Source organism: Dasypus novemcinctus, chromosome 20 (assembly GCF_030445035.2).
Source record: "Dasypus novemcinctus isolate mDasNov1 chromosome 20, mDasNov1.1.hap2, whole genome shotgun sequence".
NCBI classification, from domain to species: domain Eukaryota; kingdom Metazoa; phylum Chordata; class Mammalia; order Cingulata; family Dasypodidae; genus Dasypus; species Dasypus novemcinctus.
In genome coordinates this window covers 41,882,838-41,893,013 of record NC_080692.1, presented here as the reverse complement: position 1 = coordinate 41,893,013, position 10,176 = coordinate 41,882,838, and positions in this window count along the sequence as shown.

Genomic DNA, 10,176 nt, shown 5'->3' with positions numbered 1-10,176 from the left:
CTGTAGCTAAGCCTCCTGGTGTCATTTTCTCTACTTCTAAATTCAGGCACCTTCACTTCAATATTGCTTTGCTTTGAGAAATGTTACAATTTCCATGTGATATAAAAAATGTTATGAGAAGAAAGTGGAGAAACATTACTGTTATGGATTGAATTATGTCCCCAAGAGGACACGTTCAAGTCCTGGTTCCAGGTCCTCTCAGTGTGAACTTATAAACAGGCTCTTTAAAGATGTTATTAGTTAAGATGAGGCCAAGCTGGAGGCGTGTGGGCCCTTAGCTGATCTGACTGGTGGCCTTACAAGCAGAGGACATTTGGGCTCCACTGGGAGGAGACAGGCAGGAGGGAGGTGGCCATGTGACGGGACAAGACTGGGTTATGGTGCAGGTCAAGGAACCATAGATTCCCAGCCACCACTAGACCATCGAGACTTCAGCTGAGGCCTGGCTCTGCTGAGCCCTTGGTTTCAGACATACAGCCTCCATAACAGAGACAAGGAATTTCTGTTCTTTAAGCCACGTAGTCTGTGGTGCTTTGTTACTGGAACCCTGGCCTAAGCCATTGCTCTTAGCAGGAGACCTACCATTTGATTTCATCTGGTCGTTGGTTTCAAGGATAAAGCCTCCAGATCGTGAGTGACGATTTTCACGTCTGTGCGGGGGAAACCTTCACTTCGTCACTGAGCACAATACAGATGCCATTTTTTAGGAGGTACCGGGGATTGAACCCCGGTGGGAAGCAGGTGCTCAACCACTTGAGCTACATCCCTCCAAGACACCATGCTTTTAATCTACCCCTCAAGCAGATCTTTCTGCATTGTTTATGACAATGTAAGCTCAATGTGTGTGTGGTTTTTTTTTAAGTTACTAAATACTAGCAGGATCTTTTTCTACGCTCCCTATGAATTGACTTTAAAATCTCCCCATACTCTGTCTAGATATAAATCTCTGGAATACTTTGTTCTACTCAGATCACATTTAATTCACTATAAGAACTAAGTTCAGATTGTTTCCATAATTTTTAAATTATCAAACTTTTCCTTATTCCAGATTTGACCTGTTAGGATGTTATAGGTAATTATGAAAAATATGGAATTAAAATTGCAGTGTAGTAGCTAATATGCCATCTCCCTCTACTGGATAGAACAAAACACTTCCTTTAAAATATGTGCCTAAGGTTGTGTTTACATAGTTGAATAGCATGAAGACATAAACCAATTAACCTACTATCCTAACCTCATCCCTAATTTTGCCACCAAAAAAACACAAAAATGTTTCATGTATCTTCCACATTGACTAACTGTACTCTGTAATTGCTCTCTTGTGGCATATAAAATAACTTTCTCATAAGGCATAACTATAATACGTGTTTACAATTATCCAGTCCAGGTTTAAGATATATTAAAAAAAAAAAATACTTGTATGGTAGATCTAAGACTACTCTGGCAAATGAACAAGTATTGTTGTTTCTTCAAAGTCAAAAATTCCAAATTATTTCTTTAGGTAAATCATGAGTTAGAAATTTAGGCCAGGTATTGAAAAATGACCTTTCCTATATTAAGAGAGAGTGTTTCTGATTGATTAGGATAAGAAAGGCTTTTTCATAAAATAATTCGCAGAATATTCCCAAATAGACTTTATTCTTGTATATGACAAATGCAGAGCAGAAAGGCCTTCGAGTAACTTTAACAGCTGTGCGACTGGGTGATTTACTGAACCTCTTTCTGGGTCCATCTCTTTATCTCTGAAATGGAGATACTCAACACCCGTACAGCTTGGGGTTATTATTAGGATTAAATATTACAGAGTATAAAAAGTGTTTATCAAATTGCCTCTACACAAAGGAAATGCTAAATAAATATTAGCTATTTTTACAGGATAAGACTAAACATGAGTTTAATGGACCTAGTGATGTTATATTTGTTATGTAAACGAATCCCGGAAAACTGTTAATTAGTGTATTCATGTACATGATTTTAAGTCTTTCTATAATTTGTTTCCTATATTCTATATATCTATATCTATATATTTTTAAGTAAAATTACAGAGATAATAATACGTTCTCTAATATGCTCCTTGATAATAAAAACAAACTAGAACTTTTTCTAAGGTAGCAGGAAAGTTCAGGAAAAGTGTTTAGAGCTATTTCACATAACCCCAAATTTTTTACTTGTGAGAACACTGAAGCCTGGAGAAGTGTAATGACTTCTAACAGTAATAGCCTAGACTCTAGCAGCCGGATGTAGTAGAGCAAAGCCGCTGAATCCTACTTCAGTGCATTTCTCAAAATATCGACCTTTTTCCTAACATTAGGCGCTTTCATTTCAAGGGTCACTTGTTCAATAAGTATAAGAAATATAAATATATGATACATATACATAATACATGATACAAATTCTGATGTAACTGAAATGTGAGTATGAAAGTAGTCATATAGTCCCTAGGAAAGAGACATCAAAAAAATTAATTTCAATGATTTAAACTATGTAGAGTATGTTACACTATTTATCTTCAAATTATCTTTATACTGCCTCATTTTATTCTTAAATCAAGCCTGTAAAGTGGGAAGGGCATATCTTATTACTGTATTTTACAGAAGAGGAAATTATGACCCAGAGAAGTACAATTTCAAAGCTAGTGATAGGTGAGCCAAAAACCAGGTCTTCAGACTTTGGTCTATTTTTTAGTCCATTATTCATTTTATTCTATTATTCATTATTCTGTGATGGTCTTTTAAGCTATAAAATTGGTATCTTCTGCCTATCATTAATAAATTTTAAATGTATAAAAACAGAACCATTCAAATGAATGGATTTTTGATATATTAAAGGAAGTATCCATCCCAGGATATACATTATCAAGTGTTTGACCTCAAACAAAACCAATTTATATATTGGTTTAAAACGTAAGTTGGCAAAACTTTTCTTTCTTATTAAGCACCCTTTGAAATAATCATTAGGTTATAATCAACTAGGGATAAAAAGATAAAAAATGTGTCATTAAACCAAGTATTTAAATTTACTCAAAGTTATTTTTACATAACTTTTAAAAAGGCTTCATATTTGAAGGCAACCTGTGGAAACAATCTCACAGATAAACCACCAGATCCTGAGTTGAACCCAAAAAACGATCTTCACATTGAAGGGGCCCTTTAAAGATATCCCTGAAGTGTTGCTGGGAGAGTGCAACAAATTCTACTGAATGTACTTTAACACTGCGATAGTTTCTATTGATGTAAAAGCATTATCACTACCCACCCTGGCCAGATAATACCTTTCCCAAGGCACTAGGGCAATAAAGATTTGTCTAAGCCCTGCTGTCAGGATCGTAAATCCTCTCTGAGCACAGCAGTTTGCCCCTTTGCCTTGTCTTCTGTCTGGCTTAGAGCAAGCAGGCCTCCTAGACTGAGTGCACCTTCAGGGCAGGTGCTGGGCACTCGTGGCCAGGGCTTGGAGATCCTGGGTGGGGACTCTCTGAACCACCCCCAGGAAGCCGCCCAGAGCTGGGCCTGGGATTTGCTAAAAGGACAAGTGACTTGATCACGTCAGAGGAAGGGAAGAGCATGGCTGAGGCGGTGAGGTGGGTTAATGAGGGAAAGACAACGGCAGCTTAAGGTTCTAGGAGGCAACTTGGGCAGAGTGAAAAGAGCAACGTGTTTTTCACGTGGACTGATCTGAGCTTGAATACCTAGCCCTCTGTTTATTACCAGCATGACTTGAAACAAGTAACCTGCCTTCTCCATAACAGGTGCACAACCTTAGGAAAGTTACTCACCTTGCTCGGCCTCAGTTCCCTCATCTCTAAAATGCAGTCGTGGTTCTTAGGGTTGCCGTGGGTAAACGAGTAAAGCCCTTGGAATAGTTCCTGGCATAGGATAGCCCCGTTTAAGTGTTAGCTATGTTTATTTTTCATTTCTGTTCTTTTCTTTCTGAACCACAGGTTCTTCATCTGAGAAATGGGGAGAACAGAACATGTCTTGCAGCGTTGTTTTGAGGATTTTGTGAAAATTGAATACTTATTCTAGAAATGATAGATTTTATTTTTATCATGGCTGTTACTTTTATTGTTGTTGTTTTTACTATGCAGGTTACTTACTTGTGTTGGCCTGTGTTACCATATACTTCCACACTAACTGGAAAAAAAAAAAGAGCTGGTTCTTTCTCTAGTTATAGGCTGAAAGCCTATGAGACAAGTCTGAAATTCAACTTCAGGGTTGCCTAAGTAGTAGAAAATGCTATTCACAAGAAAATGAGTAAATCATTGAAACTTGGTCAAGTTAAAAATGTCCTTCATGCAGGTATAAAATTCAACATCAGAAACATCCTGGGATCATTCAATTTTAAGCTCTCCAAGAATGTATTCCTTGGAATAGTTCTTCCATATATATGCTTTGTCATGTTCTTGCAAATATTCGTCGATGAAAAACAGTTCGCCAGAGTCAAAGTTAAACCCTCATTGCAGGCTCAGTGAAGACTTTAAGAATTCTTCAAGTTGCACAAAGAAAAGTCAAAAGAGATGTAGTCAGCAAATTTACTGATCATTTGTCTGCATTAGGCCAGCACCAACAATGCTGTTAGCAAAGACGTGTCCTGCGGGCAAAACTGACTCTTCATCATGGACCAAGGCTGGAGGAGGTGAGTTAGGGGCTCTCTTCCCGAGCAGTTGCCTTGATAATCAAGATGAATAATATTTTAATGCAATATGTAAAATAATCAAAATAAATACCAAAATCCACAATGAATGAAATGTCAAAACCTTAAGTTAGTGAATTAGTTTTCTTTCACTGCTGTAACAAATTACGTCAAATTGCTTAAAACACAGATGTGTGATCTTACAGTTTCCTAAGTTAGAGGTCTGGTAGAGGGTTCACTAAGCCAAATCACGGCATTAGCAGAGCTGCATTCCTCCTGAAGGCAAAGGAGCACCCATCTTCTTGCCTATTCCAGCTTCTAGACGCCATCTGCATTCCTTCATCCGTGGGCCCTTCCCCCCTCTTCAAAGCCAGCAACGGTGGGTTGAGTTCTGCTCACCTTACACCATGCTAGCCTTTTCTTCTGCCGCCCTCTGCACTTCCGAGGACTCTTATAATTACAGTGCTCCCATCTGATGTTCTTAGCAGCCATACTCACAATTCTAAAAGGTGGAAGTAATGCAAGTGTCTATCAACCGATGACTGGATAAACAAAATGTGATACACACAAACACACACACACTCTCACATTGGAATATTATTCAACCATAAAAATGAATGAAAGTCTGATACATGTGACAACATAGGTGAAGCTTGAAGGCATCATATTGAGTGAAATAAACCGGACACAAAAGGGCAAATATCGTATGATCTCACTGATACAAAATAATTATGAAAAGCAAGCTAATAAAGTTAGAATCTAGACTACAGGTTACCAAGGGATGGGGTGGGGTAGGGAATAGGAAGTTAAGTCTCAAAATATACAGTTTCTATTTGGGTTGATGGAAAAGTTTTGGTGATGGATGGTGGTGAAGGTAGCTTCACATTATGAACACAACTAACTGCACTAAATTATATGTTTGAATGTGGTTAAAGGGGAAATCGTAGGCTCTATAGATGTTACCAGAATAAAATTTTTAAAAATCCACAAAACTGCACAACACAGTGAACCCTAAATTAAACCATGGACTGTGGTGGAAATGGAAAAGGAAATTACGGATGGAACATTGCAGAGACAACCTCCCGAGACCTTACCTTCTGGTGGTATGTGAAACGTGCAGGTGAAGCCAAAAGCAGAAGAGTGGGTGCATGCAGGACAGGAAGAGGCAACACCAAGGCTCAGTGGGTTCTGTGCTTATGAATGGGGAGGAAATGGGTTGTTTGAAGTCACATACAAAAAAGATACTAGCATGAAGCATTGTACATTTGATTTTTGATATAAATATAAAGCATCCAATTAAATTTCAAAATCTAACAGAAACTTCTCAGTAAGTATAATAAATATTCTTTAAAAAATTTTTTGTTTTCTAATTAAATCATATTGGGAGGAATGGAGAGGCAACAAGCAGCGAAAGGACCTCTCCTGAAACCTACTGCTCTCCAATCATGCACACGGCTACAGACATACTGGTCTGCTGGCTGCTTTCCCAGGTCCTTTGCACTGACTATTCACTCTGCTTGGAAATGTCCCCACCCAGAGAGTCATGTCACCACCTTCTCCCATCATCCAAGACTTTGCTCCAGTGTTGACTTCTCAGTGAGACCCACCCTGACACCCTAGTTAAAATGGCCACCCTCCACTTCTGATTCCCATTACCTTTGTCCATTTCCCCTTGTGTTTGTCACCATCTAACACATTCCATATAACTTATTTCTTGCCCATCTCGTGACACTAAAAGCAAAGTCCCATAGGAGCCAAGATTTGGTCCATTATTTCACTGGTGAGTGTGTGATTTGAGCACTGCCTGGCAGATAGCAGGTACTCAGTAAACAATTGTGAATGAATGCACAAGGAGGGAGAAAATTCCAAAAGAGTAGCAGAAGACTCTAGGGGAAAAGAAAGTCTGAGGGCATTATGGGAAACAAAGGGTTTGAGTAAAGTAAGTATGAAACAGACTACAAAAAAGAATAAAAAAATAAAAGGAGGAAAGAAGTAACATAGAAAGTGCAGATAAGTTACTGTGAGGGTTTTTTTTTTTTTTTTAGGCCATGTTCTTTTAAAATCTTTACATTTGGGAAGCCGACTTGGCCCAGTGGTTAGAGCGTCTGTCTACCACATGGGAGGTCCGCGGTTCAAACCCCAGGCCTCCTTGACCCATATGGAGCTGGCCCATGTGCAGTGCTGCTGCGCGCAAGGAGTGCCCTGCCATGCAAGGGTGTCCCCTGCGTAGGGGAGCCCCACGCGCAAGGAGCGCGCCCCATGAGGAGAGCCGCCCAGCGCGAAAGAAAGTGCAGCCTGCCCAGGAATGGTGCCGCCCACAATTCCCGTGCTGCTGACGACAACAGAAGCGGACAAAGAAACTAGACACAGCAAATGGACACAGAGAACAGACAACCGGGGGAGGGGGGGAATTAAATAAATAAATAAATCTTTAAAAAAATAAAATAAATAAATAAAATCTTTACATTTAAATTATGATGTGAGCTAAGATTTTTCTATCTCAAAATAAAAAATTTAGAGAGAAATCTAATTTCAATTTTGATTACTCGGCATTTAATGCAGAGTAGGATAAAAATGTCTCAAGTTCAAAAGAACTGAGACTAAAGAGGAAAAAATGGGAATTTTTTTTTCATTTGACAAATGAATCTATAGGGTCTTCATCCTATATTGTACTTTTTCATTTTTCAAGAAGAAAAATCTGAAGGACCCCTAATGCTAAAAGGTAACACAAAAGCCATTCTTGAGAGAAGCAGATGTGGCTCAAGCAATTGGCCTCCCACCCACCATATGGGAGGTCCAGGGTTAGATTCCCAGGGCCTCCTGGTGAAGGCAAGCTGGCCTGCGCAGCAAGGTGGCCCTCGCTGTGAACTGGCCCTTGCAGCGAGCTGGCTCACGTGGCATGCTGGCCTGCACAGGAGTGCTGGCCCATGAGGAATACTGGCCCAAGTGGAGAACTAGCCCACACGGCAAGCTGGCCTACATGGAGTGCTGTGCAGCAAGATGACACAAGAAAAAGAGACAGAGGAGAGGCAGTAAGGGACATAGCAGACAAGGGAGCTGAAATGGTGCAAGAGAATGAGCACCTCTCTACCCCTCTGGATGGTCCCAGGATGGGTTCCCAGTGTGCCTAAAGAGAAGACAAGGAGACCCAGAAGAACACATAGCGAATGGACGCAGAGAGTAGACAGTGAGGTGGGAGTGGGGGTGGGAAAGAAAGAAATAAATGAATAAATCTTCAAAAAAAAAAAAGCCATTCTTGATATAAGCAGAAATCATCCCAAAAGCAGGCAGGCCAAGTCCGATGAGAGTTAGAGGAGGAGGCATTCACTTCCAATGCAAGGTTTAAAAGGGGGCCAGTGTTGTGGCTTGGATCCCCCACAAAGACAGGGTCAAGTCCTGGTCCTGTGGTTGTAAACACACTTGCAAATAGGGTCCTTGAAGATCCTGCTAAAATGGGATCAAACCCCTGTGTGGAGGTGGCCCATGCGCAGTGCTGATGCACGCAAGGAGTGCCCTGCCACGCAGGGGTGTCCCCGAGTGGGGAAGCCCATGCTCAAGGAGTGCACCCCATAAGGAGAGCCGCCCAGCACGAAAGAAAGTGCAGCCTGCCCAGGAATGGTGCCGCACACACAGAGAGCTGATAAAACAAGATGACACAATGAAAAGATTCCCATGCCGCTGACAACAACAGAAGAGGACAAAGAAGACGACGCAGCAAATAGATACAGAGAACAGATAATCAGGGTGGTGGGGGAAGGGGAGAGAAATAAATAAATAAATCTTTAAAAATAATAATAGTAATAAAATAAAATGGGGTCAAACGGCATCAAGGTGGCCCTTAATCCACTATTGCTGGAGTCCTTACAAGCAGAAGAGACTGGGATGCAGAGCCATTGAGAATGAGAGGAGACAAGGGGAGAGAAGGTCATGTGCCTGCGCAGGGACTGATGGCCAGCAAGCCACCACCAGGGAGCCAAGGGCTAGGAGAAGGCATGGCCTGCCAGCACCTCGATTTGGGACTCCTGGCCTCCAAAACCACGAGACAATAGACCTGTGTCCCGGTGATATTTGTGATAGCAGCCCCGGCAAATGAAGACACTCAGCAATCAAGGTAAATAGGCTTCAATGCAACATTGTTAAAAATATCAGAATTATGCTAAAAAACCCATGATGACCAAAATATCAAAATTTTTAATGAAGACAGGCTCTTTTGAAGACAAAAGAGTGACTGCACACAAAAGATTGGGGACTATGGGTTTTTAAACGTAGTCATGTTTTTCAACTGTAGCGCTTTTATTAACCTTTTCCACTTGGTTCAAAACACTGGAGGCTATTTCAATAAGTATGCGTGGATGCACGTTTTTCCGTTTCTTCCAACTCTAAAATGACACCATATAGTACTACAACCAGAGCCTGCACAGAAAAAGAGGAGGGATTTCACAGTAGAACTCATTCTGAGGTGTGAACCTTGTAAAATACCAGATACCACATCAGAAAACCAAACCAAACTCTTTATTTTACTTACTTCTCTTTTATTCTTTTGTTATTCTTGCATGCAATTTCTGTACGGCCAATGGGACTGTACACAGTTTGGGACCATTTAGGAAGCTCAAAATTCCCAACCCTTTGGGGCTTTGGTGTTTTGGACAACACAAACACAGTGTAAATTAGGGTCTAGAGTGGCTGGCAGTGCCCTTCAGCAGATGCACCTAAATCCACAGAATTCAAACAGATTTGGCTATCCTCTTGAAAACAGTTTATAGGAACAAGTGGAAACCCATAGAGCAGATTGCAGGCTGCATCACAGAAAAATGATTGATCTTTTTGCATGACATATTTATGTAAATATTAATCAACAGCTTTTGATAAAGAAAAATACAGCATGTGCTTAAGCAAACATGCACATATGTTTTTGAAAAATATTTTAAATGCAAGCAGCTTTGTGGAAATTCTCAAGAATTATTCCAAACGTTAGTAATTATGTTCCTAAAGGGAAGACTGGTCTTTATAAATGATATAAAGACAAGGATTATTTTTAGTACTTTTGATTGTGCCCACGGATGTCAAGATATGTTTACATGAATTAGAAAAATGAGCAAAATGCATGGGACACAACACCTAAAAGAAATCAAGAAAATCTAAGCAGGGAAAACAGATTGGGGAACTGTGCATTATTTTCCCTTCTCCTTTCTATTCCCTTTCAGTGTGAGTTTATAAAAGACCACTTTTATGAGAGCTTAGTGGTTGGACATCTCTATACTGAAACATTGAGAAACGTTAGGGAATAATAATAATTACTATTTTTAAGCATCCACTTTGTCCTAGAATCTCTCTTAGAGTATACATTTATTGCAATTCTACAAAGTAAGCAATTCTTATCCACAGAGATTGAAGAAGTTGTCATTACTACTGGGCTATCGTGAGGATTAAATAGGTTACAATAGGCAAAGTATTTCAAGCAGGGCAGAGCAGATAGTAAGCAAACATTGGCCGTTATTATTGTCATGATGAGACAATTTGTACTCTTTTCTTTACAATATAATTTAA